Source organism: Neopelma chrysocephalum, unplaced genomic scaffold (genome assembly GCF_003984885.1).
Source record: "Neopelma chrysocephalum unplaced genomic scaffold, ASM398488v2 Primary Assembly neopelma1_88, whole genome shotgun sequence".
In the NCBI taxonomy this organism is placed as follows: Eukaryota; Metazoa; Chordata; class Aves; order Passeriformes; family Pipridae; genus Neopelma; species Neopelma chrysocephalum.
The window spans coordinates 1,954,136-1,981,467 of NW_020897750.1; the positions used below are offsets into that span (position 1 = coordinate 1,954,136).

General features: G+C 39.5%; 1 protein-coding gene across 3 annotated transcripts in view; it reads left to right on the forward strand.

Annotated features, from left to right (window-relative positions):
* The window catches only part of NR3C2 (nuclear receptor subfamily 3 group C member 2), a 205,211-nt gene that overhangs the window by 68,533 nt on the left and 109,346 nt on the right, over nucleotides 1-27,332 (forward strand). The window lies entirely within an intron of this gene.

The following is a 27,332-nucleotide window of genomic DNA, read 5'->3' on the forward strand; positions in this document are numbered from 1 at the left end:
GGAAAAGTGAGAATATGTAAGTGTCTGTAAATCACTGTGGCTTGACATATGAGACTACTCATGTCTTTTAGTTTGTAAATATGATTTATATTATGTTGCAGAGGATCTGAAAAGTCCTCCCTAAGCCAAAAAATGAACAAACGGTTGGCATCTGCAGTTTTCTGGCTCACCACTGCACTTAATAATACTCACAGTTTGGAATACTACATGTTAATGGTTTCACGTGTGTGAAATGCCAGTAAACTTGCTCTTCTGCTCGTGGAAAAGACTTCAGCGTTGGGAAGTTATTTGATGGGCCTTTTTAGTTGAAGAGTGGTGCTGTTTCTCACAGGTGTAAATTCACGATGTGTTTGTTTCCCTACAACTTGTGATCCGTCCAGTAAATCGCAGCTGGCTTGTAACAGACAGCAGAGCGGGTGAGTCAGCCCATGAAGGCGCTCTCTGCAAGCCCTTCTTGGGAAGGCTGATGTGCCAGCACGGCTGCTGCCGATTCTTGCTACAGACAGTCTTGAGCTGGAATCAAGAAGTAACATTTTCCTCTTGACACCATTTATTATAATAGGCTTAAATGCGTGTGACACCTATTCAGAGTTTAAAATCACTGCAAATACTTCTAAAGGCGTATTGGCCAGAGCCACTGTTGCTGTACATGACATGCCTTATGTCTGGGTGAGTGTTTAGTCCTGTCCTCCTGGCTGGAGCTCATTTCTTAAGGGCTAAATTTTTTTCTCTCACTGCAGGGTTTTTTAGAATTGGTAGTGGAAAAACCATCTGTAAATGCACAGCAGTACTTTGGAGACTGTTGGCATGTGTATAACTTGTAGTATCTTATTGTTTCAGCCTTTGTTTTCAAAAGTACGTCCCTCATTCAGGCAGCTTTTCTGAGATGAGTGTGATTTTGGGCTACTTGGCTTGTGTGGCACGATGAGGGCTAGCCACATCTGCTGAGGTTCCTTGGTAGTGCTTTTCTCTAAGTGGGGCTTTTCTCTGAGTGATGGAGCACATGGATATACTATAGGTCACAGGACCTTCCTGCCGCTGCCCAGGAGTGGGGGAAAAAAAACAAGTAAGACAGGGTTGAAAAAGTAATTAAGGTGCCTGAGTATGTAATTCTGCATATGGTGGGATTTCCAGAAACACCCACCATTCCAGATGCACAAACAAGTTACAGTTCATCAGCTATTTATGGTAATTGCATGTGCATTATTAGCCCCTGGCAAAAGCAGGGTCACTTGAGTTAAAGAGCGTGCATGTGCAATTACTGCGTTTGGCGGTTGATTCACAGCAACTTGTTATCGCACAACATTTAATTGAGTTTTTTTTGGTCTTTCCCAACTTTCAGCAGAGGTGGTGGTGTATTTAAATAAAGGCTTTGTGAACCTGGCCCAAAGTGAGTTTCCCACCGGGTGCTTCCCCTCCACGGGGACAGGCGGCCTCCTGTGCCAGCAGCTGCAGCTGCATCCGCCATGCCAGGCACCGCCTCTGTCCCACCAAAATTATTTCTAGCAGAAAAGTCCATATCGCTGCAAACAAAGTGAAAACTTGGCTACGCCAGGTTTGATTACTGCATCTGTTTTTGGACTGTTGGCAATGGCATGCAGACATGGAAATGCTTGTTTGTGGCATTCAGCGGCTACGTTTCCACGGATGGGATCTGTGCCTGTTGGAGGGGTGGGAGAGCACGATGTTGCCCACTTCATCCTGGGAAACCACCTGGGTTGAGGCCAGCTTTATTGTGTGTGTTTTTTGATTAAAAGCCTCCTTTATCATTTCTTTTGGAAAATAGAGGAGCCTTTCAGTTCATATGTGAAGAAATATCTCTGAATGGTTCAGTATGTCAAACTTGGAGCTTCTGGGATGCCTTCTGTTTTATACATGATGTTTTAAAAACAACTTCAAGAACAGTGGGAAAAGCAGCTACAGTAAAAGAAAATTAAATTTATTTGCTGTATCCTGTCTTTCTCTGCTGAGGGCAGTTAATTCTGTTCCTGATTCTTTAATCACAAGAAAGTTACATAAAGGCTTGAGTAGCATGCAGAGTCCTTGTCTGACTCTACCATTCTTAAGAGGACTTCAGGGAAAGTATAGGCAGGAATTCTGGCATGAGGCATGAAGGTGTGTTACTACAGTTGTGTGGTAAAAGTGCATTCAAGGTGTTGCATAGAGATGTTTATATAGTGCTCAGGTCAAGAGCCACACGTGGCATTATGCTTTTGGGCCATGTGGGAGGCAGATCACTAAGGATGATATCCAGTGCCAGCTGAAGTTGCATTTGTTCAGTATCACCAAAGGAGTTAAAAACCCACAAATTGAAATTTTTAGTTAAAAATTAAGCTTTTTTTTCTGTAATTTGACAGACCATCAGCAGTCTTCATCAAAACCAAAGCAGAGAGGAGGATTAAAAAAAAAATAAAAATCGTGTAATTGCATTTCTTGTTGTGATGAAAGTTGTTTTGTTGTGACATCTCTGAAAGCATTGGTGTTTTGTACCAGCTTTGTTAAGTTGGATAGAAAGCTATAAAATAGGATGTGCTAGAGGAATAGATTGGTTTATTAAAAATATTGTAATGATACCATGCGAAAAGCAGTTTGTATCTGGATCAGTATTTTTTACCTATATAACAAACATGACTAACTTCATAAGCAATCTAAGCAAGCTTCTTGAAGTACAACAATAACATAATACATGAAAATAGAATATATAAAAATACTTGATATCCATGTGGCTACCTCTTGGCTGACAACTCTGCAGCCTCTCAGCTGGGAAGGAGTCCTGGGAAGCAGCCCTCTAACCCTCTGCGTGCTCGAGGAGCTGGGGCAATGATTTTCTCAAGGATTTGCCTTCTGTAGGGGGGAGGTCTGTCAGCAAAAGGTTGTGGAGAGGGGTGACTGAGAGCTTGCTTTTCCTTTCTTGTACTAAAGGGACACCTGGAACTGTTGTGCTCCTGCAGGGTTAGCTGGGTAGGGTTTTTTGGTTTGGTTTTTGGTCTTTTTTGGGTGCTGTGGTATTTTGTCTGAGAGACAAGAATTCCTTATTAATCCAATATTAAAAAGGGGAAGAAAAGGCCATCTTTGCAAACAAATGTTTACTCTGCAGCTTACCTCGAATCTGTGCTGGGTCATTAATTAATTAATCGCTGTTAATTTTTGCATCTTTAGAGAATTTTTACTCTTTGGACTTGTTACTCCTGCATTTATTCTTACAGTTATTGATGCCCATGTTCTTGCTACATATGTAAATTAGTTTGATTCTGTTTCTAGGTCTTGCTTTTGCATAGTACATTTGGCAGTTTCACTTTGCAAATTAATAGAAGGCACAGATAGAGGGATCTTAAAAGGCCCAGAGCCTGCGAAAGAGTGGAGATTATAAAATCCTTTAAAAGGTAGTAAGAAGTGATCTTCATCAGGTTGCTATTAATTTCTTGACTTATTCTCCTTCAGAAATAATTGCCTAGGCAAACTGCGAGGCAAGAAAAAAAGGCCAAAACCCAGCACTTTCACCTTTTCCATTTCAATCATTTGGGAACTAAACTCCAACCCAAGTGAATCTGGAAAATTGTGTAGCAATAGTATAGGCACTACAAATATGAAAATACCTTTGAAGAATTGATTATTTTTTGTTTGTACGAACATATATATACACTGCCTTCATGTACATTACAGAAATAGCTCATCAGAAGGGCCTAAGTCAAGAAATGTCATCTGATGATGTGACCAGCAGGATCGTGATGATAAAAAGAGGGATACCTTGCTGCGGGCACTGTTGGCTTGTTGGGTTTTTTTAAAGGATATTGCACATTAGAAGATTTTACCTAGTCAGAAGGAGGGATTCTGTTGCTGCAATTGCTTGAATTTAATTGTGCTTTCTTATCTCCTGTCTCAGTCTAAATAAGACATCTGTTTATTTTGTGTCAGTAAAATAATATTTTGGTAGCAGAATGTGTCCGTCTGGCTATGTCCTGATTTGTAGGGGCTAGTTGGCAGCCAACCTCTAGCTAAAGAATGTTTACAGAGTATGTTGTAAAACCCGAATACAGTAAATTTCGGTCATACTTGAGTTGTAATTTTTTTTTTTTTAAACTTACACAGTTTTTAATAGGGGTTTATGTTTCCAGAGAAGCTAGAGCTGCATATTTAAAGAGTTTTGTTCTTATTCATTCTGTTTTCATGACATTTTTGTGAAATACTCTTGCATGGATCTCCTTGAAGATCCATCCACTGTTGCTATGCATTTAACTTCACAAGTAGAATAGCATCTTTTTGATAACTGTTTTCAACAGTATCCTATAATTTGTTTTTTAGCCCTTTCTAGAAGTGCAGTGAAGTGGGGTTTTTTTCTGTTGTTGAAGCCTATAACTAAACAATTCTTGAACTTTTTTCTACTCTGGTAATTTGGGTCAAGATTATAGGCATCCAGCAGGATGACTGCAAAAATCTTTCTATCTGATTGCTTTGAGACTTTGAGATGCAGAAAGTTTATTTGTTTTTTTCGTATGAAGTCTGTAGGAATTATTAATTTCTTATTTGATAGAGCAACTAATATAGTCTGAAATAATGTAGAGCCAAAAATTCCTTCTTTTTGACCAGTGTGTGGAATTTCCCACATGCATCCTTAGTGGTTTTGTTATATTTTAAGAATATATTAGAAAAGTCTTTTATTGAAATACTAATATCAATAGGTTTCTGTAGCACCTGTGCGTTTGGCAAAAGTCTGTGAAATTGTCATTATTTTTGGCATTCTAATTTAGTTTCACTTCCACCTTGAAATAAAACTGTGGAAAGGTTGAGTAGGCTTCACTGCATACTGTTCACTGTAAGAAAAAAAATAAAATTGATACCAAACTGTGTGGTGCAGCCTGACGTGCTGGAGGGAAGGGTTGCCATCCAGAGGGACCCTGGGAGGTGGGCTTGCGCGAACCTCATGAAGTTTCACGAGGCCGGATCTTGCATGTGGATTGGGGCAATCCCAAACATGGATACAGACTGGGAAAAAAATGGGTTGGCGGCAGCACTGGGGAGAAGGACTTGGGGATGCTGGTGGATGAGAAGCTCCAAATGAGCCAACAGTGTGTCCAGCAGGTCGAGGGAGGTGATTCTGCCCCTCTGCTCTGATGAGATTTCACCTGGAATACTGCATCCAGATCTGGGGCCCCCAACATAGGAAGAATATAGACCTGTTGGAGCAAGTCCAGACGGGGTCATAAAGAGGGCTGGAGCATTTCTCCTGTGAAGACAGGCTGAGAGAGTTGGGGCTGTTCAATCTGGAGAAGAGAAGGCTCCAAGGAGACCTTACAGCAGCCTATCAGTACCTAAAGGGGCTCCAAGAGAGATGGAGAGGGACTTTTTACAAGGGCATGTAGTGATGGGACAAGGGGGAATGGCTTTAAACTGAAAGAGAGTAGGTTTAGCATTAGGTGCTGGGAAGAAATTTTTCATTGTGAGGGTGGCGAGGTGCTGGCACAAATTGCCCAGAGAAGCTGTGGATGCCCCATCCCTGGAAGTGTTCAAGGCAAGATTGGATAGAGCTTTGAGCAACCTGGTTTAGTGAAAATTGTCCCGGCCCATGGCAGGGGGGTTTGAACAAGATGATTTTAGAGGTCCCTTCCCACCCAAACCATTCTGTGGTTCTATGATACCTTTTACCACTGGCAGTAGCTTTCAAGATGACTTAAGAGTACTTAAAACTCTTTTTCCAACATATCTTTTAGCATTGGAAAAATGTTATAGGCAGTGTTGCTTTAACTGTTGCTGATATACCTACAATGCATGTTTTACATGTATTAAGAGCAATTCGGTTATTTCCAGAGATCTTTAACTTCAAAAATATGCGTATTGAGGAAGCATAATAAAATAAAAGTCTGAGGAGGTTGTATTTTAGCGGGGGTTCTATTATACTGCTTAGACACTCCGACAATGTATAATTTGGTACTATTTATGTTGGTATTTAGTCACACTTTTGGAACTCGAAAAATGCAGGAAAAAGACAGACATATACTTATCCACCAGGTGCCAAGCTTAGAGTTGGAAAATGAGAATATTCAAGCAGTTGCAGAGGGTCTCATTTACTTTGTTTTAGCCTCCGTGCAGCAATTTCATATACAGGTTCCTCAAGCTTCTTTTGAATTTTGCAATGCAGTTTCTGCCTTATTTCTGACTGTTTGTTTTTTCAGTTTGTCTTGGCTTCTCTTCTGTCAGTTTTGGTTTTGAGTGTTTAATCTTCTTGCTTAAAAGTCACCATTTTGCCACTTGAAAATCAAAGGTCATTTGGAATCTAGACTCATAGAATCCCAGAATCATTAAGGTTGGAAAAGGCGCTTGAGTCCAACAGTTAACATAGCTCTGCTGTGTTCACCATTAAACCATGTTCCCAGGTGCCACATCCAGACATCTTTTGAATGCTTCCAGGGATGATGATTCTTCCGTTTCCTTGGACAACCCGTTCCAATGTCTGGTAACCCTTTTTGTGAAGAAGTTTTCCTAATATCCAATCTAAACATTCCCTGTTGAACTTGAAGGACATTTCCTCTTGTCCTATCACTTGTTACTTGGGAGAAGAGACTGACCCCCACCGTGCTACAACTTCTTTTCAGATAGTTATAGGAAGTGATAAGGTTCCACCTGAGCCCTTGGTTCCCTCAGCCACTCCTCCTAAGACTTGGGCTCTAGTTCTTTGTTGCCCTTCTTTGGGCACACTTCAGCACCAGAAGCCCATCTGGGGCTTGGTTGTCTCCAAAACCAAGCTGTTAGGTTTGGGATTTTTTTTAATTGAGGGGAAGAGCAGGAAAGATTTAGACATAAATGGAGAAATTGTGTCTCTGCTTCCAAACAAAGTGGAGAAATCATTGCAAAAGTAAGAACTCAGGGTGGTGCCTGTTCTTGCATCAAACACTAAACTGTAAACAACCTTTATCTTTCAGAAAACTTATTTAGGTCTCAGTTAAGGATATGTGGAAATAGTGCAAGACAAGATGGACAAAGATGGAAGCCACTGAGTGTTTTATTCTGATGAGTTGCTTGGGTATTTAATATTTAATTCAGTCAATATTTTCTTTTGAGGTATGTTTAGAGGATATTGTGAAAATGAGAATGGCAGTTATGTGCGGTTGCACAAGCAAAAGAGAATTGTTCTTTTGTTTTATTTTCAGCTTTTTTTTTTTTTGTAAATTGAGTTTTCTAGACAAGTGCTTGGTAAACGCACAGTGCCTCAAAATACTAAAGATCTATACAGAAAACCCTTAAAAGCAAAAAGAAAGCTTCTGAAGCCATGCTCCAGTGGGTTACAATCTATGCCAGTGCACGAGAAACAACTTTTTGTAAGCTTGTTGAAGGAAAGCAAAGTGTACTTCAGTTTTGCTCAGAAGGTTTTTTCCAGCTTCTAGACAGTGGATTTTTACTACGCTTGTAAAAGACATTTCTGTAATAAAGCTTTTGCTCCACACAAATGTGTTGAGAAGTTGCTGAGGGTCCCCAGGGCTGAACTGGACAGACCAAGCTCCCCGAGTCTCTCTCTCCCATGGTGTCAATAGCCAGCTCTATAGGGCCCCTCTTGAAGGAGACCACCCCAGAGGTGGTGTCTTACCACTGCATTTTCTGCCTTGCACATCACCTATGAGCCTGCCTACCAGTCTGTTTTAGTCTTTGCTGGTGCTTTTTTTTTTTTTTAATCTTCCTATTTTCTTAATCAAGATGTGCGGAACTGAGTCAAGTTCCGTGCAGAAGCAGCATATCTCATCAATGCTTGTCTTTGCAGCTAAAAACAAGTAAAAAACTAAAGTTCTGTCAAAAAAAAATTAATTAGTTTGACAGGACTTACTTTTCATGGGCTTGTTTGATATTAATTGCTTTAATTACTTGATGCTTATTAATTAAAGTCTTTATTAATAAAATCCTAAATCAAACTTCTCACTATTTTGGATGGGCTCAGTATTCAGATGACAGGCTATCATAAAATTATTCTCCCCAATTATCATTTCAAGTATTGCAGCAACCCTAGTTTTCTTCCTGGCTTTTGGAACTTCCTGCTGGTCTAGGACTTTCTGAAAAGGGATGTTAATACCTAGAGAAATCTCTTGAGTTTTTTTTGTTACAAGTTATTTGAAACTAATGATCTCAAAGAGTTAAATGTTAATAGCCACTGTCTAACATTGTTTAACTCATCAGATGGTGAACAAAAATATCTCTTGTATGTCTCTGCCTTTTTTTTTCTTTTTTTTGCCTTTGTGCCTTTTTTTTTTCACTATTAGCAGCAGTTCTACAATTTTAATATGGCTATTGGTTCCTCTTTTTGCTTGTTCCAGTAAAATTAAATGAGGCTTTTTCTTTTATTCATGTTAATGATGATTAGTACTTTGCCTTTCTTCTGTTTTAACACTTCTAATTAATAAAACTTTCTGTTGGCTTCCATTTTTTCACATGTATACCAGGGTGAGAAGCGTTGTTGGGAGCTGCTTTTTCTGCTACGTTTAACTAAATTGTTTTTCTTACTAATTTTGCAATGCAATGTTTAGTATTAAAAGTTCCAAGTTACCATTTGCATCCCTAATTATTCCTTCAGTAGTGTTGTCTCAGAACTCTTCTCAGTTTTACAGAACTGCATCTGGTAAGGCATTGTGTATGGATTACAGGATTGGATTTATTTTGCTTACTTGTACTTGATCCCTAATTGTTATACTATGGGAATTGGTATCTTAACCAGGGTGGCAACTGCAATAAATTTTCTGTATATTGATCTTTAAGATCACTTCCAACCCAAACCATTCTCAGATTTTATTATATTTGCTGAGTTAGAAAACAGGTGCCCAAATATACAGGGATGTCAAGTAGCGCTATTGCTTGTAGCACTTAAATTCCAATTAACATATTATTGTGTAAGAGGTTAAAGCAGGATTTTGGCCTTTTCTCTGTAACAGACGACAACCTGGATCTGAAGGAGATGGTCATACCGGCCTGTTATTGTGTATTTTGGGAAGGATGGGTGTGGAGGGTGTTTGATCTTTATCAAATGCAGCTCATGTTTGTCTCGGCTGCTTAGATCAAGCTAAGCAGTGGAATCCTGTAAAGGCCCCATACCGTCTGCTGCTTTTCTATGCATCACCTCCTGAGCAATCTCCAGCCGTTCGTCCTTGCCGTTCTAGTTGTGACGTCCTTAGCAATATATAAGGACTTTCCAGCAGCTTTCCTTGTGCCCTTTCCATGTTAAGAATCAGGCATTTGGGTTGAGAGCAAGGAGATGATGCTGAAGAAAAGATGAGGATTCAGACCCAGGGTGATGGGAACTGACTTAATCTCCTGGCCAGGAAGAACTTTAGATTCTTTTTTCTTTTTTTTTTTCTACAAGCTTTATTTGGATACATCTTTTTTATTGAAAAAAAGTATTTCTGGTGGCTTTGTCATTTTAATGAGCTTACAGGGAATTTTCTTTATTTTTTTAATGAGCAGTAAATCCATGGAGAATATTTTTACAGAGATTATTGTTTATTTGCGTATGGAAAGAAACACTTATAACAATCCTTATAGCATTCAACACCTGAAAAGCTTTATACCACAAGCAAAGCAAAACTTTGGAAATAGGCTAAAAATTTAGTCTTATTTTTATTTTTTAATGACGTTTACATAACGGAGGATTTAATTTCAGAGAGGTATTGAAATGTTTTTCCCCATGTGTTGAGTACCATTCTCAGCAGAGTGAGACCGTGGTCCGGATTTTGACAAACCTTTAAAGGTGTTGCAATCCTGCCTATATAACTATAGCAGAAACCTAAGAGGATGCTGCAAAGCAAAAGCTGACATTTGTACAATGTTCTGCTTCATCATCCATTATTTGCAAGGTCTCCCTTCTAAAATATAAACCAGGTTTTTTTGTATAAAAGACCTGCTTGACTGTAGTTGGTGCTTTACTACTGCAGTTGAAGGGCATTTCAAGGACCAGGTGTTTTGCAGGTAAGGTTGGAGTGTTGCTGTAAGACTCTGGAAATGTCTTTTGCAACTTTGTCTTGTTCTAATATTAAGTTATATTAAAGGGGTAGAGAATATGTTAATTAACACCATTGATAGTGTGGACTTGTTTTCTTTGACTGATACTGAAGCTATGTAACCTCCCTGCCAAGCCCAAGCATGTGCAGAAAATACATGTTGGGAAGCTATTAGCCCTGCAGTTTCAGGGTAGTGTTTTGGGATATGCCTAGATCTGCTAAACATGCATCTCTGAAGCATATTTGCTGGCACAGTGACACTTTAACTTGTGATGCTTAAATATTTTTATAGCTCTGAAGGGAGCATTGCTGCTGTCTTGTGCCTTCTCAACTTCCCAAGGCTTTTGTAGAAATATATCTCGTGTGGCCGCTGCTCACCTCTTACTTTCATTTTCTTTTTGTGACTGACTCATGTCAGTCAATAGGCAAACCAGCAGGAAATGATATTTCTCATAAATATGTATATGAACATCCACAGTAAGTGTTCAAGGCTGCTCATATTGTGCAGCGGGGAATATTTATGTTGAGGCAATATGAATTTTTGTCTAGGTCACAACAGGAGGATTTGACTAAGTTATTTATAGTACATTCGTAAATAATAATTCTCTCCCATTTAAAGATTTATCTCCTTAAATGCTCTTTGTTTGGGAGGCGCTTTCTCATCATGATATTTTTTACAGGAAGTTCTCCTTAAGCTGTTGAAGTATATGGAACTGACCTATGTTTCTCTCCCTTCCCAGATTTAATGACTGAAGAAAGCAAATGAAAAGATGCAATCTGTCATTTTTCTTTAATGTTGGGCTGTTGTTTTCAGGTGTTTTTTTAAATAAAAAGCTGGATAATATTCAGTAGGCATGAATATAGTATTCAATAAGCAGTGCTTACTGTATGGAATACCATCATCCAATGAATTCTTGAAACTGAAACTACCTTGCAAAGTCTTATATTTTATTTTAAAAAGAAAAGATTCACAAAAAAAAAAAACATTCAGACTTTTTTTCCTGTTGCTGCTGTCACCTAAGGTGACCTGTCAGCATCGTGACTCGGAGCTCAATGGGGATGCAACTTGCAGATTTTTGAGGAAAGATGTAATTTAATGTGAAGAGCAAGGATTCTTGTGCTTTCAAACCAGAATTTCTACATTTTAAATTCATGAGACTGTTCTTTCCCCCACTGCAAAGAGACAAGGGTGAAGCTGTTTCCCCGCTCAGCCCATGGTGCAGTGACAAGGTGCTTTTCAGTGGCGTGGGCCACCTGCACGAGTGGCAGATCCACAGGGCTGGGTTGTGCTCTCCTCTGCTGAATGAAGGGGAATGTGTGGCGGGAGGCAGGTGTGCCTCTTCTTTCCTAATTTCGTTAAACACTTCCCAGATTTCCACCTGTGCCGGATGGAATTGAGGTTTTGAAAAACTGATGGGCAGTGTGGCAGATTTTGGTATTGAGGAATCTGAGGTGGGTAGGCATCTGGTAAAGGAGACGACACTGTAGATTGCTCTTTGTGTGCCCAGAATGCTTTGGTTTTGGTTCTAGGCTACCTTTAATACTTAAGGGTCTTTTTGCAGACCCACTCTTATTTTATAAATACGTGTCAATACTGTGAAAATTGAATACAGTTCCACTTAAAAACGTTCATAAACCCATTGTGGTGTTAGCAGTTTCTTTCATTTGACTCTCTTCATCTAGTTGGGTGCTGTTTTATCTTGCTGCAATCCGATTCTGAGGTCAGAAAGTCAGGTTTCCTTCCTGCAGTTGGTGATTCTTCATCAGGAGTACAAATTCTTTAGATGAGCCTTGTCCCAAGCCAAGTCTGGGCAGCCCTTCTGTTTTCAGGTTGTGCAACCCTTCAACATAGATGCATTCAAGAAGGTATCTGGGACCAGCTTAACAGGTCTTGATGTGAAAAACAGTATTCCATTTTTTCTGGAGAGGCTTTGTCCTGCAAGAATAAACAATAAGATGTTTCCAGGGTTAATTTTCATATTTTTTTTTATCTACTGGTGAGTGATGTTATTTGTGGTGCCCACAGGAAGCTGAGTTGCTGGGATCAAGGTTTGTTTTTTTTTCTAAATGAGGTTTTTGAGACTCTACTACAGTTGATGCATATGTACTTATTTAATGTGTGTAGATGTGTTTTATTTTAAGGAAGTGTTAGCTTTAAATTAAATATTAGCAGTTAAATATTCGTTCTACAGCAGCAAATACGCACTGGCTGCAAGTTTTGGTTGGTGTTAGAGCATCAGCAAGTAATTTCAGCCATGCAATTGAAGATTTTAACCTGTTGTAGCTTGCATGAGCTGCTGGCAGGCTAAGGAAGAAAAGATGAGACATCAGTTTTTATGGAAAGCTTGTGGCCTCTTAATTGGAGATCGTTCCTAATGGGTTAACATTTGTGTATTGATCCCATTTACTGAAAAGATGTTTCCCAGCTGAGGATCTGCATATGGGTGAGTACAAGCTGGTGATTGCTTTGGGCAAGCCTGTATGAAATGTTGGTTAAACATCAAGAACTGTAACACATACGTGAAGTGTTTTCCACTGAAGCAGCTTCCTCTGTGTGACAGTGCCTTACTTCTCTGAAACGTCATTGTGACATCCTGAGGAACCAGGAAAAAAATTAGGAGGACATAGTACAGTGTAAATTTTTTTTATTATTTACATAAAAATATTTAGATCGTGTTTTTAATATTAGAGTGGGGAGACATGGTGAGACTTTCCTCATGTATTTGCAAGTCCTTTGTTGAGGAAATCTAACTTTAAGCTTTTATATTACCTTTCTGTTGTAAACTATGCTTGAGATAGCCAGGCATGATTTCCCACTTAACTGGATAGAAAAAGAATAGTGTGAAATGATTGCAAGAATTGTTTCTGCTGTCTTGAATGGAGGATTCACCACAACACAGCCAAGAATGGGGATTTAACCCTACTCAGAAGAGGGATGTACTCTTGGTATATGCTTCAGTTTCTCTTTAGCATTGTGAAATAAGCTCATTTATAGCCAGTTTCTTAATGCTGTCTTTGAAAAACTGAGAAATAATGAAAGTTTAGCAAAAATTTTTTTCTCTGCAGAGAGAGGATCAGCTTTATGAATATTAAATTAACATTGAATATGGCCCTGTAATATGCTTTCTTCATGTGTGAGGACTGTGAAAATAGTGTTCATATGTCTTTATTCATCTTCTGGGTAGAAACAAAGCAAATAATAAATTGGGAGTCATCTATTTTTTTCTTTTTCCTTTTTTATTTTCTTTTTTCTTTTTTTAAGAAAAAAGAAAATTAGGCGACACAAGCAGCTTAAGCTAGAAAAAAAACTGTTGCTTCCATGATGTTAGCTGATTAAGGTGAAATAGCTGAGATGGCATTCTAATATTTAAAGAAGGCTGTGAGCCCAGAAGAAATCAACCTTCTAAAGGGAGTTGAGGAGCTCAAAGCCTGGGTTCCTGGCAAAAGGAGTTTGGGAACCTGATGGTAGGTTTTCCGATTCTGGCTGCTGAATTCCGCCTGCTGACCCCACCACTGTGCAGCACTGAACTCAACACTGCATGCTTAACAAAAGCACTTCTTTAGTTGAGGGATCTTCCAGATGAGATCATATGTCTTTTTTAGAGTATAATAAAAAATGGAGGATCTACAGCTTCCCTTCCTGGCTTGTTTCTGTGGTTTATTACCCTGCCTGTTAAAAGCTTTTCTCCTGATTTGGTCACAAATGCTTGTTTAAAAGCTCTTTAAAAGTCTTTTGAGTATGTAGGGTTTCTCTTAAGAAAAGTGAAGTGACCTATTTTTAAATTTTCTGTTATCTTCAATCCTCAAATAATTCTTTTCTGCACCTTTCCCACAAATGTGTTTGCTGTGGAAGTTTGTATTGTGTATTGACTGTTAGTTTGCTTTCACTCATTTCATAATTGAGTACACTAAATAAATATGTCTAAAGATTACCAATGTGTGGTTTGCTCCAGCAGGTCACGGTGACCTCCTTTGGAGTTGCTCTTGCTCGTTTTAGCCACCCTAAAAAAAGACAGCAAAAAAAGGAGGGAGAAGAGAGAGAGAGGCAGTTCCATGAGTGGCACTCCTTTATAAATGGATATCAAATGGCAACATTTAAATGTTTGTTACTAGTCCAGAGAGCACTGCCCTATTCATGCTGTATCCTCTTCGAGTCTTTAAATTCACTGTTAATCAAATATCCAGGGAAATATTTGTGATTTGAGAGTAAGTACAGTGCAATGCCAGGCCCAGACGCTGAGTCCTGCAGAGCCAGATGTGGCAGCGTGCAGTGTGGCTCCCTCACCTGCAGCTGCCTGTGGAGATGGCAGCCTATTATTAATCTGTTGTGTAATGAGTACTTTCTCTGGTTTGTACACTAAGTTGAAGTATCTTGAAGAATAAGAGAATTCATTTTTCAGAAACCTTGAGTCTGTATTTACTTGTGAACTTTTTCATTTATACTGAGCCTCCGACAGTAATGGATTGTATGTGTGTGTTTTGAGGCTTGTCTTGCGACAGCCCAGAAGCTTTTCATTGCATTTCTTTCTTTTTATTGGCTTTTCCCTAAAATTCTTTTAAAGCTGTATACTTTGGGACAGATCTTAGTCAAACTCCTGAATACGAACTTGTTACAGCCTAGTCAGGCTTGCTAATTTCAATGTGCATATCCCTAACAGACGTAAATTAGGAGGATGCTTAAACAACCAATGGTCTGGAAATTATTTGTCGCCCTCCTGTGATGCGGGCCTCTCATTCTGGATCTAAGTAACCTGCTGTTTTCTGTTCAGCAGTTCCTCTGTGCCCAGTTGTTAACAACTTACCTAGCCATGGGTCTGTTCTTTTGGGGTTTTCCTGGGCTTTCTGTTCTTATTGTCAGTTTTGTTCATAAACCATGTCATCTGGGGAAAATTGGCCAACGTCTTTATTTTTCCTAATGAATATCCTATTCTTTTTTGTTCTGTTGCTTGTTCCTTGGTATTCTTCATTTTTCAGTGCAGCCTCTCATTTGTTACCAAACTAGCATGGGCTTCTACCCAATGTCTGTGCCATTATTTTACAAAGTAGAGCTGTGGATTAGAGTCCCTGTCTGGCTGATTCAGAGTTGGTTCCCCATCTATCATGGACTGACCATTGGCAATACCAGCACTATGCTTGCTAGAGCGACTCTTGCCAATTCTGAAAAGATTTACCAGGTTGGACATGACCCTGCATTAAGCATTTGGGATTCCCAGTTGGGTTTGGATGACAGAGAGGACTGAGCAGCTATTGTCTAGGTATGGATAGCTGCAGAAATGTGAGTGCCTGAGGGATGTAATCACCAGTGGGCTTACTGGCACCTGTAAAACCTGTAAACTGTCCCCTTAGTATTTTATTTTAGACAGGGGGCAACAAAGGTGGCAGTTCAGCTGAGTGTTGTCTCGTGTGTGACCTGACACACGAGTAGTGATTCTCTATAGACAATTGCTGGTTACTAATGTGGTATCTCAGTTGCTTATTTTTAGCATGGGAAAGCAACCCATGCATTTAGAAACTCAAATGGATTGTTACAGGCCGTAGGAAGTCTAGAGTATGCATCTTCAAAGCCGAGGACTTCTGTTTCTGCAGCATAATTCTTTTCATTTATTTGCTAGCTGCTTAGTTGATGACATCCATTCTCTAACACAGTTGGATCACAGACTTCTCTCGGCGCCCCTGTGCTTCAGAGAGTTAGCCTGCTGATCTATCCGAGTGCAAGATCCAAGTAGGCAACTGAGTCATCCGCAGATGTAAAACAGAAAACGAGGTTCCATGTAAAATGTCGGTATCTCATAACCTGTCTAGGAACGGTAGAACCTATGTCTTTAATATGTGGAGGATGTGAATTATCTCACCCCTTTTCTCACCCTATTTGTGTCAATATTTCTCTAAAGGAAGAATTTTCATTTCTTTTTTTCTTCCTTTTAGCCAAGCACCTGGAACTGGTGTATAAGCAATTAGGAAATGGGCACAGAGAATGTGTTAATATTTTCAGCAGCATTGCTTTGTGTGTCATATAGTTTGTACTATAGCTTTTGCCTTCAGTCTGATGTCCTTCTGGCTAGTCAACTTAATCCTCATCTGGAGAATTTAGGAATACTGGAGATGCAATCACAAAATGTATCTCATGCCATACTCATTTTGGTGGGAAACAGTTGACTATGGATTTCAATCAAGAAAAAACAACAGACCTCAGTCTGTGAAATATGAGTGGTTGCATTTGTACTGCTCCTTTCCATGCCTAAACTTCAAGAAGTGGTTTAATATTCTCTGTTGCAGTTTTCTTATTTAATTTTAAAAAGGAAACATTTTAATCACTTCCATACATGTGGTAACTTGAAAGGGTAAAATTATTGCATCATCATTTTATAGCACTTGGCAGAGATACTATTCTTGCTAATTTTATCCCAAATCATACCAACTTAAAGCACTTTTCATGCAATCTTGATTTTTTCAGTACATTTTTTATACTTAACGCACAATTCAAATGCTCTCCATAAAGATTCAGAAGTCTGAATGACCCTGTCCCTGTTTGGATGCCCTTCATTTTATCTAGTGCTGACTGTCAAATGTAATGTGGTGGCTCTTATGATGGAGTAGTCCCAAAAGTGGTGGTTCTGTGAGAAAAATCCATCAGGATGAGAGTGGCATACGACAGAGAGAAGGAACTGATTATAATATTTCATACTAAAAAATGCCAAATGGCCCCATTACAAATCCACTTGTAAAAAAAAAAATAGTTGGGGGAAGGGGAACATGCCTCTCCAGGAATTGTTTTGAATTCATGAATTCAGTTTTGATTTGCTTCTTTTTTCTGTCCTGATGATTGCAGAAACTTTCCCAAGAAGAAATAAGCCTTTGCTTTGAATAGTTCAAAAAGTAGCTTCTGGTTTGTAGAAAGTGGGGTGCAACATTTTCCCACTCCTCTGACTGTAATAGAACCCCCAACGCTTTCAAGGTACAGAGGGCATATATATAAAACCACTCCTATATGGGTTTTTTTGTTTGCCTTGAAATTTACTGTGTCCTTTCCCTTTCTTGGAAAGGAACTTCCTTAATGTCACATGTTTAAAACCAGCCATAAAGATGGAGCAGTTGGTGCCCTGTGCTGTTTGGACCGTGTGTCTCACGGCCAGACCTGACTGGTTTCTGTCCTTGCAACCAATAATGAAAATCTGAGGCTGAAGTTCACCAAGTTGGCTGTGCTGGGAAGGGTTGCGCTCAAATTTATTCTTGCTTTCATTGCTTCCAAGTGACGTAATGCAGCTTTTTATACACACTGAATCTACAAGTTTTCTTGGTTTTGATGGAGACATTAATGATTTCGGGGAAGTTTGACAGCATATTAGTGCTTCAACCGCATATTTCTTTCTGGTCAGTTGTTTTATTCCTGTTTAATTTTTGCAATGGTTTTATTTAATTTCAGATATCTTTTTAACATAAACCTTTTATCATATGAAGAATAAAATCCTGTGCCAAAGAACGGGTGAGAACACTTTCATTTGAAGCAAAAAGGTGTTCCTAGTGATCAGGTTTCCATCCTGCACAGGAAAGTAAAAAAAATGGTCATTTTGTTGTTCGTACACTGCACCTCATGACCTTCCATTGTTGAACTTCAATAATTAATAGTGTTTAAGAGACTTGTAAACAGATCTTGGGCATGAGTTTATTTAGTCTGTCAAGTGGTAGAATCTTTTATTGCATATTGCCCTGAGCATAACGTGCAGATCTCTTAGCAGACATGTGAGCTATTTGTGTGAACTAGAAGACTATTAGCTCAGAATTCTGTGCCTGAAGACTTGTTTCCTGCAATGAGTTTTTCTTCTGATTTAAAACTCTGGTATATTATATATTTGTATCTATGGGGGGAGACAGAGCAAAAGGAAATAATTCCTGTGTGAATCACGTATCTTCCTTCACTGGAGAATAGAATTAATAAAACGTTGTTTCTTGCTCTTGTAGCAGTTGCAGATGAAACTCAGGTATATGTATTCATTTAGGTAACCTCCAGAGAAAGTCTTTATTACTGACTTCTTGTTTGGAAGCAAAAGTTCCTTAGAATGAAATTTATCTTTGAAGAAGTAATAAAATGTAGTCATGGTTATTCCTAGGACTGCTCTTCAATTTGTATCCTTACAAAGTTTTAGGGAGCTTTGCTGGCAGAGACCTTCATGTTGCACCAAAATCAATGGGCTCATTCCTTTTTTGATTTCAGTCCCAGATTGGAGGAAGAGGTTTCGCATTAATTTCATTAGCAAATATGCAAAACCTTTGCCATAAATATTGAACTTTGAGAAGCAGAATGCATTAATCCACATAACTACAAGCCTACGAACCTGAAGTGCATTGCACACAAAGCACCAGAACAGCATTTGTTGGAAAAATAGGCAGATGCAAAGTAATTGAAATAAAATGTTTGCCAAAACTAATCCTACCAGACTAAGACAAAATTTCAGTGGAGCCTTTGGTAGAGTGGCAAATTGAAAATGTATGACTTCAAACTAGAGAGGAACAAGAAAAAAGGAGAGATATATTGGATTAAGCCTGTCTCATGGGGAGACACAAATGGGTTGTGCTAAAGAATGCTTATTAGTAGATACAAGCTGGTCTTTGTCATTTTCTTCTGCCCAAGCTTATGACAACAACTAAGAGTCAAGAACAACTAAATGCATGATCTTGCATTTCCTATATTTGAGCCTCATCCCACTTCTATAATTAGGTATTCAGTGCTTGTACGTGACTCTGATCCTTTTGTGTGGTGATGATAATCCTCAACAGTGTGCTAAGGGAGCATTTTAGTAGAACAGTACTATTGTTATGAAAATGTGAAGAAGAAAGACTTGGGACACCATTAGACCACATACAAGTGGTGTTCTGAAAATAAATAAGAAACTCCATGCTGTAGGGATGTATGATGTTTACTTGCAACCTGAGGTCAGTCCTCTTATGCCTGGAGGCTAGAAAAGCAGGTAATATCTGTCTGAAGAAAGGAAGACTGAGAGAATGTATGGGGAGTGTGTGTGGGGGGGGTTGTTTTGTTTTTAAATAAAGCTTTTAGAGGGAATAAGAACTGTTCTAAAATGTTTTGTGGTGGTGTGTTTTTGTTCTTTTTTTAAAGGTGAAGGGTAACAATGGTGGGACTAGGATGAGCGCGTACAGTTTGGGTTGTGTGCATTTGATGTGGAGATTAAAAGTCTTGTCATTGGAAAGGCAGTGTTCAGAAACAGCTCTTTGGAGGGGAGTCATAAGATCAAAATACTTTATTAGTTTTAAAATAAGGCTTGGCAATTTATGAAAGGGTTACCTTGTAAGATAGAGGATGGCACAAACTGTGGAGTCTCTAACCAGAGCTCAGCAGAGCATGGAAGAACTTCGTTGCTATAACAGAAAGATAACCTGTCTGCTCGTTTCTTTTGTGCTGATACAAATAGGGAAAAGATGAAATTCAGTCTTGTCATTCGTTACAATTCAGTGACAGAAATATCTGTTTTACTTACCAAGAAAATGCCCCAGAAAAAATCTACTCTAGTACAATTTGGACAATTCAGTTATGGTCAAAAATGTTAGGGTATGTTTATAATCTATTTTGTCTAAATACAGCTTGCAAGCCACATAATGAAACAGTTCAGACAGTCATACTGAACACCCCTACAGCATTCTTAAAGGAACTTAAATAGAATTTCAGAACAGTTTAATGATTGCTGTATTACTATTTTTTTCCTAACATCCTACCTAAGATTAGTATTTTTAATCCCAGACTGAACAAGGTAATTTCTTTATCATTTCATAATTGCTTTTAATTTTACAAAGGCTGTAAACTGTGAGTAGGCACTTCTTATGCACTGAAGCAATATAGCTGAATCTAGTGCTTCAGTTTTGATTTCAGAAGATTTCTTTTTCTGGATTACTGCAATGACCCAGCAGAGATTGGAGGGAAAAAAACCCAATAGATTAATTTCATTCATTTTATTTCTGTGTTTTCTGTGGTAGTAAATTCTGTGGTTTTGGCTTGGTGCAGGAACATGCAGAATTGTATTTCTGGGTAGATTATCAACTTATTTTTTTCCAGTAGGCACTTGAATTAAAAAGATGAAACTTTTAAAGACATTTGAGGAGCAAGGTTGAATGTGTATATATGAGTCTTATTTTTCTGCAATGCAGTTAATGGGCTGTGCAGAGAATGTGGAAAACCCTTGGCAGAATTTTCAGAGCAGAGCACTCGTGCTGAATAGAAACTAAGCAGTCAAGAAAAAAAAGGGAACAAGAGAGTAAAAAAAAAAATTGCCTTCCAAATAGAGTCTGGAAAGCTAATGAGCATATGACATCATTTAACTAGTTATAAAAAGATTACAGTTCCTCTGATCCAAGAAACAGACCCTCAAGGTTTCTGATGTTCCCTAGATGAAGGAGGTCTAGCGTTGCACTGCTGAAGTTTGTCCTTGCCAGGAACAAAGCCCCTTGGTGCTGGCAGTGAGGACTGCTGCTGGTTCTCCTTAGGAGCAGCACCTGTTCCCGAGGTTGGCAGCAAAGGGCTGTGGCTCATCTCAGCTGGGACAGGCAACAGCAGCCCGACATGGTCAGCCAGAAATAGTCCTCTGCTCTTGGAGTGCCTCCATCTGTGCTCGGAGAGTGGGAGTTGCTGGAGATGACCTTGTGTGCAGCTTGCACACGGGTGTGATTGCCCATGAGCCCCTTCAGGGTGCTACAAGTTGTGCAGGGCCAGGAGGGGCATGTCTGCTATGGGTGCAGCACCCACCCCAGGGATCCTCGAGCCACATCCTCTGCCCCCAGTGACCAGAGTGAGCACCTGGTCCAGAGTGGATCACCTCCTCTGGAACCCAGAGTGCCCTCCAGCAGGCTTTGTTCATGTTGGCTGTGCCACTCCAGTGAAGGGGGGCAGGTCCCCAAGACTGTAGGTGAGCAGTCAGACAGCAGCATTTCAGATAAAAGCCATCACTCTTTGCACAGTTGTCAGCTCTTTCTTGATGCTGTGCATCTTCCTACATCCTGATGCAATGCTGCCGCCGCTGTTCCCTTCACATTTCCCCATAGAGACTTTCTTCTGAAGGCCTCCATGTTTCAGCCTAAGAGCTACTAAAAACCATGGAAACACCATTTTATTTTTTCATACTTAATAATTATATTTCAAGCAAAGAATATATTTTTAGGAGGGGGGGAAAAAAAAAAGAAGTTATGTAACTCTTGATTTATTGCATTGGCTTAAAGAGCCAGCGAACCTGGGATTTTCCTCTCTTGTCACTGTGCTTGTGAGCATTTCCCTTTATGGCAGCAGGGAGGCCGGTGGATGACTGTTCTCGAGAGCAATTTAAACATTTTATAAGTCTGCTGAACATGTTCCTCTCCGTCACATCTAGATTGCATAGCGGGAAACAGGCACTGCATCAGAGTGAACCTCAGAGTGGTGACGTACCTGGATGTGAGGGGAGCACCTTGGAAGGCATCTCAGTCCCTCGTTCTGTGGGCGGAGGTAGTTTCAAGGCAGTAGGTAGATTTGTTCCAAATTAGAGAATTTTGAAATCAGTTACATAGGAACAGTGCCCTTACCTGTAATGTGTGTATGGAGATAATTAGGAGTAACTCTGTGGAGGAATCCTGAAGTTGGACAACATGTTGGAGCCAAGACAGAGAGAAGTGAATTACGATTCTGTAAAAACAAAACTGTAGATTAGGAAGTGCGTGTGTGTGCGTGTGACTTGTTGGGAATAATTTGCATAATAGAAACAACTTGAGAAAAGCAGCATGGAAGTTAACATACATTTTGTCTGCTTCATCTGAGATTTGCTTTTATTCTTGTCCAGCAACTACAAACCAAAGAAAACTTTCAGTGTTCAGAGAAGGGACACGGTAGGGGGGGGAACTACAAAAGAAAAATAAGTACTGGATATAATTCAGAAAAGACACGCAATCAAACTGAACAGATTGCTCAGGAAAAGATCTATTCTGTTGCTGAAATCCAAGAAAATGGGGGAAAAACAGGAAATAGTGAAATCTGTTATCGACCATCTGCTAAGCCTAGGAACTTGAGAACCATTCCCATGACAAAAATACTAGATTGTGAACTTAATTTATATTTCATAATACTTAAAGTACAGACACAGAAGTCCTATGGAGAGTCTAGTATTACTAAATGTTTAAAAGATATTTAAAATTCTACTTATAAATTAGAATATTAGCAGGCTTGAATCTTTTTTCCGAGATCTTTATTGATGGATCTTAAAGATTGTGCCTTGTAAGGACAGGGCAGCCTTTTCAAACTTTCAAGAGGAGAGGCGAAATGAGCAAGGTGAATTTTCCTTGGAAAAGGAGACAGTGGTCTTTCTATTTGAGCTCCCATCGCCCTCCTGCTTTATTTCTTCCTCATGAGTGTTGCCACATCTGTGGACATCCAGGGAGGACCTTGTAATCGTTACCATCCAACAGTGGGTCATGTGGCTGCTCAGCGGGAACTGTTCGTGTGCTCTGATGTTCAGGAGCCGCGCGCTTCCCCTTCCCAGTGCCGCCTTCGTGGTGGAGGCCGTGTTTGTTCTGGCCTGCCCTCCTCTTGCCTCTCCTTTTACCTGGCAGAGCTGGAGAAAACGCGGTCCAAAATAATTCAAACAGTTTGGGGTGCTGTAAGCAAGCCATGCATTCTTCTGGACTCTGTGCATTTGCAATTACTCCACATGCGTAAAGGTGTAAGCACTGTTTTCTGTAAGCATTTTTCCAAGTATGTAAATGGATTTTAATTGCAGAAAATTGTAATCAATGCGGCTATCCAAAGGCTGCACTTTCCATTAAATTTTCAGTATTAATGAACTTGGTGCAAAGTTTGCAAATTGCCTTAAATGTGGGCTATTGGCTAGCTTAGCTTTTTGGAGTCGTTTCACAGTTCAAAGATAAAAGTGAGAGAAATCTTTGGCAATAGCATGCGTTTTCATGAAAAGTATTATTATATAGCATGTGGAAAAGTTATGATAAATTCAGGTCTTTGTAGTGATACTGTGCTTTCTTAACTCAGATCAGTCATTTTCTGCCAAAACTTTCCAGCCTCGTTCAGGTTTCTGAAATGAAGGAGGCACAGTCTTCTTCCTAATGCTAGATTTCCCAGTTATAGAATATACTTGAGTTTGCTCCTCCAAATTTGCTGTTCAGGTAATGGTTTATTCAGCCAGTGCACAAAGCAGAGTTGTAGTAGCTAAGGTTGCGTACAGTCACAAAGCTGTACGATCACAAGCACTTCTGAGACCTCTTAAGAAAGTAGGTGGAAATGAATTCCATTTCATGGAACAGCATTGCCATTTGTGTGGCTCATTGAACCTTAAAAATGGACCTTGCTGCTTTTGCTAACAGACTTGCTGTAGAAAGAGACCCTAAGTGGTAGGAAGGTGCAGGGAGATGTTCATGATGTCATGGAGTCTTCACCTCTCCACCTAATCTTGTACTCTGTTCTAAATAACTCTATATTTCAACCCACGTTGCTGCAGAACTTTTTGTCACTCTTCCCAATAGTCTGTCTCTTCCTTTCTTCTGCTTACAAGGTTTCACCTTGTAATACTGCGTTTATATCCACTTGTTGCAGCTCAGCAGACTCAAGTAAATATAATTGCATTGCCTGTCCTGGTCCCTTTGTGTTTGGGTTGGGACCTTCCCTACCTTTTCAGTGTGTGTAGCAGCAAGGCATTTGCAGAGATGAGATAGGATTCAAGTGCCCTTCATCTCAGTTCAGGTGCAGCAGTTCACAACAGCAAGAATGAGCATCTGTGCAGGGGGAGGAAGGGAGAAGAATGAACTTTGTCCAACCCTCATCTGCAGCTTGCTCAGTGTAGCTAAGATGGAGGGAATGCTGCTGCCAAATACTGCAAACCACTATGAAGTGCATGCAAACACTGCTTTTAGGAGGTGGGTTTGAGCGGATTTTCCCTCTGCTGGAAGAAGCACCACCTTTGACTCCAAAGGTCAATTCAAAGTCTGCACATTAAATATGGAAATACTGGTTTTCAAAGGGTCAATTGTAGAAAATATGAAAACTGTTTAAGCAGTGTTTCCCCCTCACTTTGTTTTTTTCAGGAACACCTATAGCGTTTTTCCTGAAACACAGATTCTTTTGGCCTGAAACACACCCATGCTGTAAAATGTTAATGCTTAGTTTTAAACAAAGAACCAACTTTACTTTTGCTATTGATAAGTGGAGAGTTGTTTGGCAACTTTAGTTTATCTCTGTGTTCCACTGGTGTTACTTTGCCACAAAATTAAAAACTGCAAAATGGGTTTCGAGAATAGTTAACGTATTATCTTTTAAAATTTTACTGTATTTTGCAGTTGTAACTATAGAACATGTAATCAACCTGTGCACATACCAGATGTTGGTTTTCATGAACATTTCGGGGGGAGGTGGTGGTGGTGTTCGTTCTTTCTTCTAAATTCTTTCAACAGACCCTAGTCTATCATATGCTGCCCACAGGAGGGCAGGTGACCACGCAGGGGTGTCTGCAGGGATTGCTGATTCAGTAAGGGAAACTCTGTAATGTGATAAACTTATGGAGAGCTGTGTACCAGCATCATACAGTTTGGGTGCAGCAGGGCCTCCATGCAGCTCCTGCCTCTTGGCAAGTTGTGTCAGAGCCTGTGCCCTAATGACATTTAGCTTCTGACTTCCAGCAGTGACAACTCGTGCCTTTGATGGAGAAGTAAACTTTGCAGACAGTTTATTTGGTGACATATCTTTATATGGTGTGTGTATATACATACATACATATCATTTTAAAAAGACTTAGATGGGGTTCACGTGCAAGCTTTGTCACACTGCGAATGCTTACCTTGCTGCTTGACTGCCATGCCAGCTGCTATGTCCTTTAGGAGTGTGGAAGAGATGGAATAAAACATCATCTCTTCCACTTCAGCCCACTGCCCAGATGTACAGTTATTACAGTTCCTCTCTGCATACTCTAAATTATAATCACTGCTTAACTATGCCCTAGCTTCAAGTAACACTGAAATGCGTGTGTTAAATAAACCTCTACCCTGAAGCCATTTCAGGCTTTGATTTTGGTTTTTGTGGTGTTTGTTTGTTTGTTTTCATTCTCCAGCTCTGAACCAGAAAAGATTACAGTATGAAGGAGAGGAATATAACTAAAATTAAAGTTAAAAAAAAAAATAAAGTCTTTACTCCCTTGATCTTGAAAGTTTAGGGGGAGGAGGAGGGAAAGTATGTGTAGTTCACTAGTATTTAATATATTTAAGCTTACTTTTACCTAATTGCAAAAAAAGACTCTTTTGTGAGGATAAAATTTCTGCCAGGGGTATGTGTGCCTCCTGGCTGCTTACTTGAACATTACTGATGTTCTTGCTCTGGCTTTGTGGCTAAAACTTTCTGGGTGTTGGTTTGAGGGAAGGATTTCATTGTAATGCAGCCCAGTAGCTGGTCTGGCATCCTATGTCAGTCATGAAGTGAATTTCTGGCCCACACTAAATGGTAGGAATGTTCTCGTGGCTCATGGTGAGACTCAGATCTTACTGTAAGATTGTGAATCCAGGACTTAAGTAAGTGCTCAGAACTTGCTGAAATTGATTCTTTGTATTTAAGTTGTATTTTTTTCTCTTGTATTAGGTTTTTTGTATGATTTTTTGCTTTTTCGTAATAATTTAACTTTTATAGTTTGTGATTCCTGGTAGATTGACAAGTGTGTTCTCTGGATTTGGGTAGATGGATATAAGGCTTTATAAATACTGTTGTGCGAGCCTCTGAATTTATGTGTGTTTTGTTTTTTTTTTTCAACCTGCTGTGCATCTATGTTGATGGTAGTTAAATTGGTCTTGCATTCTGGCTGGATGCAATATAATTCTGCTGAAGAGGTTTTCCTCTTGTGATCTTCAGAGTTTGGGTATTCCACAAATAATAGCAACTTGGGCTTCATCTGGACTCGGAGATTTTCCTGCCCATCCAGCTACTGGATCATATCATCTGAGATTATACACTTATATTGCTCACCTCTGTGACGCCTCTGTTGGAAGCAGTGGTTGGCCCCATAGCAGAGAGTGGCTGCAGAGGCAGAGCTCTGGGTTTGCTTGTGCTAACATTCCATGTAAAACTAAAATCTTATGTGTTCAAATTGAATATTCAATTTAGTTATAATCGATAGCTTTTTAATTCTGAGGCTCAAAGACCAGAGTACCCTTAGTAGAAGCAGGGCAAATTCGCATCACCATAAACCAGAAATGGAAACGTCTCAGGAGGTTTTACTAAAAAGAGCTCGAGACTTATCTGTCAGTTTCTTTGGCTGATGAATAGAAATACGAATCCTTGCAGAAAATTTCTAGTATTGTTGTAGAATGGATGACTTGGGATTCTGTTTCTATTCTTAACTATACCGATGGCTTATCCCATCTCAAAGGATGTCCATTTGGCATGGAGGAGTAGTGTTCTTTCAGAATTCACAAGTGCTTTGTAGAGGAAAACAGTTCCCTGACATACAGTTTGTTTGACTTTCTGGTCTTTCTGTTTCTCCAGGAACATGTTGATAGGGAGTGCTGAATGAGACGAATTTCTACAGCATCTAGGCTGTATTTGTGTTTGAATGAGATCTTTGATTTATACAATATAGGGAGACAGAAAAATACATGATGAAGGACTAGGTGTATGTTTTCAGAATTTTGGTCTGTGTTTTTCCATTTGGGTCAATCCTGATTGTTGAGGACTGATGCTGCAGTATCTTCTTCTGAACACAAAATCTCTGCAGCGTTCTCCCTTGTCGATTTTTCCAGTCATGCCATCTTCCATGAAATGGCCAGCGTGGGACCCTTTCCAATATACTTAAATGTTGGGGGTTTTCCTTTTTTTTTTATTTTTTTTTTTTAATTTTTATATTATTTATTTCATATCTAGTGAGGTGGGAGCACATCACTTTCAGGTTATCTGGTAGCTATCACAGACCTTGGTAAAATGGATTCTTCTGGGTGTGGTTGCTTTTGTGCCAGAAGTTCCTCGTGATATTTCATTGTTATCTCTCTATTTGATGTCTTAGTGGTCTGTTTCAAGATGGAGATTAGGGGAAAAAAAAAAGGAGGAAACAGACTCCATATTTCATAGACTCTTAATTTGATCATTATTCATGCAGTAAAATGGCAGGATTGAATTTATAAGTAGTGTAGAATTGAGTTGATTTAAGGTCTTCTGTCCACTGTTAATCTTCAAGGAAACCAATAACAGAAAGGAAATATTGCTGTGTCCCACCTGTCTCCATAATTACTTTTTTTAATATATTATATTTTCCTTATTCTAACACCTAGAAGTAAATGGTATTGTACAGTAAAAAACCCAAACAACTGTATGGTACTGTATCTCCTATATATGTACATATTTATATT